This window comes from Myotis davidii, unplaced genomic scaffold (genome assembly GCF_000327345.1).
Source record: "Myotis davidii unplaced genomic scaffold, ASM32734v1 scaffold575, whole genome shotgun sequence".
Taxonomy (NCBI): Eukaryota; Metazoa; Chordata; class Mammalia; order Chiroptera; family Vespertilionidae; genus Myotis; species Myotis davidii.
In genome coordinates this window covers 7,909,757-7,912,392 of record NW_006290306.1, presented here as the reverse complement: position 1 = coordinate 7,912,392, position 2,636 = coordinate 7,909,757, and the positions used below count along the sequence as shown (strand labels likewise).

Below are 2,636 nucleotides of genomic sequence, written 5' to 3'. Positions count from 1 at the left end.
ATTCATTGTAGATCCCATTATGGTTCATGGGTAAAGGATGCATGTTAGGAGCAGAATATTTATTTAAACTCTTTTTTTTTACAAAGATAAAATATTTCTGTGGTTATTTAATGATTCTTTTGTCGTGGAAATGTCTGTTCTGGGATTGCTACCTATACCTGTTTATCATGAAGTTAATCCTATTATCTATAACAATAAACAAATAACATGCTAATTAGACCAGACAGCCGAATAACCTTCTGGAGGACCTCCTGGATGAAGCTGGGGCTTCGAGGGCCGAGCCCCTTGCACGAATTTCGTGCATTGGGCCTCTAGTAGTTCAATAAATAAGCTCAAATAGCTATTCATAGCCACCATTGTTGTTGTTTTTAGTATTTCCTACTTCACTTAAAAAAATCTTTAGTGTTGAAAGTATTCATACTTCCCGGCCATTCTGGGTCAATGGTAGCACCAAACAAATACAATAAAATAAAATAAATTAATTAAAAATAAAAAATAAAAAAGTCAGAGCACCACTGGGCATGCTTTTTTGTTGTTGGATTGAATAGCAATTGGATTGTGTAGCAATTCATTGTAGATCCCATTATGGTTCATGGGTAGAGGATGCATGTTAGGAGCAGAATATAAACTCTTTTTTAAAAAAAGTTTAAAAATAATTCCGATTTATTGTACTGCTTAAATCCAGATGGAAAAAGATAGTTTCTTATTTTTGCGATGAATTAAATAATCATTTGTGTTTTTCTATCAGTGCACGAATTTCGTGCATTGGGCCTCTAGTAGTTCAATAAATAAGCTCAAATAGCTATTCATAGCCACCATTGTTGTTGTTTTTAGTATTTCCTACTTCACTTAAAAAAATCTTTAGTGTTGAAAGTATTACATACTTCCCCTTTTTCCCCATTGATCCCTAGTAGCCCATCTGCTATCCCAGCCCCAGGCCTTCACCACCCTATTGTCCGTTATAAGACATGACTGAATGAAATGGAATTACTGTCTCCATTGTGGGGATAAATTATTTCCTCAAATTGGGTGAATGAGCAGTGACTATTTTGAAGATTGGTATTTGGGAAATTTTCATGAGCAGCTTTCTGACAGGTTTAATGCTGTTGCAGAAGGTTTAATGTATTTCTTTACATTTTTATCCTATAGAAAAATACCTGTTAGTATGAAAACACAGCATTAAATATAAAACAACGAAGTCTTCCAAAGGCTGTTGAAATGTAGGCATGTGGTGTTTTATGGTAGTTTTTCCAATTGTATTTGCTGTTTAATATGGGTTTAATATGGTTGAAACTAAGGCACAAGAAGGCCCCTGTTGTACTCAACAACAAAGGACACCAACTTCACTGCATTCAGGGTCCTTTGCTCAGGTGGGGCGGTGCTCTGCTCCTGGGGGCGGAGCCATCCTCGCAGGTTCCCAGAGCTGCTCTCAGCCAGGCCCTGGGGATGGCAGTTCAGCAACAAGAGGAAGCTGCTCCTTCCTGGTTACAGGGACTTCCCTTGGGGTGGGTGGATGGGGTCTGACCGAATTATTTTATTTTTTAAATTTATCTTTATTGTTGGAAGTATTACAGATGTCTCTGTCGGTTATTTCCCCATTGACACCCTCCACCCCGCACCCACTCCTCCCAGGCCTTCACCACACTGTTGTCTGTGTCTGTGTTATTTTATTAAGCATGTATTGCCCTCTACCTTTCTTCCCACCATGAGGATAAAGAGATGATCACAGGAATAGGTGAGAAGTGTTATTAGAGAGGGGTCTTGGACAGGCATCCGATTCTGAAGGGATTCTGAAGGGTGTGGGGGCGAGGGCAGGAGATGGGGAGTTTCTCCCTAGGGCACTGAGAGATGACTTGGGCTGGGGGTGGGGGGTGAGAAGAGACACTTCTGGACAGAACACCACAGTCTGTGAAGGAACAGATCTTGTTCAGAAATGCAAGGAAGTCAGTGTAGTAGACGAAGGGCAGGGAGGAGGAGGAGGTGGGAGGAAGAACTTAATGCAGACAGCCATTCCTGATTTATGTCTCTATGGGAGTGTTTTAGACGGCTCTTTCTCAGGTCAGGACACAGTGCTGTACTGAATGGAGGTCCATTATTCTTACACTGAGTTAAACATTCCTCTCCTTTTTTTTTCTTTCCCTTCCGAAGTTCCGGTAGCTCACTGGATTTGGCCTTTCGGGTCTAAAATGAAACACACTGGAGAGATTTATAGCCAGTTAATTGGCTGTCTCTTTCTCAGTTACCCTTGACTGTGCAAACATGCATTTTGTTGTTCCTAAATAATACAACGCTCACAAAAGATAATGTAGGAGCTTTTGTATAAATTAAATGTAAGACGAAAAGATAAACTTAATGAAAACGCAGTTATTTCCTGAGCCTTACATTTAGGAAAAATGGGAACTTTAAACATATGTTGATTAAGTAACCAAGTAAGATTAATGAACACCAATAGGATAAGGTCAGCTGAAGTCATTATTTATTCTTACTCTCAGGCTGTAGCTTAGAATTTTTGCGCTATCTAGAGTAAATTGATTTGCCCTCAAAATGCCCTTGAATGGTTTGTGCCCATGTAATTATATTTTATACTTTATTGTTATTGTTTTTTAGCACATATTCATACATTTAAACTTCCTAGA

General features: G+C 39.2%; 1 protein-coding gene across 1 annotated transcript in view; it reads left to right on the top strand.

Moving 5' to 3' along the window:
- Positions 1–2,636, top strand: part of COL4A4 (collagen type IV alpha 4) — a 112,718-nt gene that overhangs the window by 32,582 nt on the left and 77,500 nt on the right. The window lies entirely within an intron of this gene.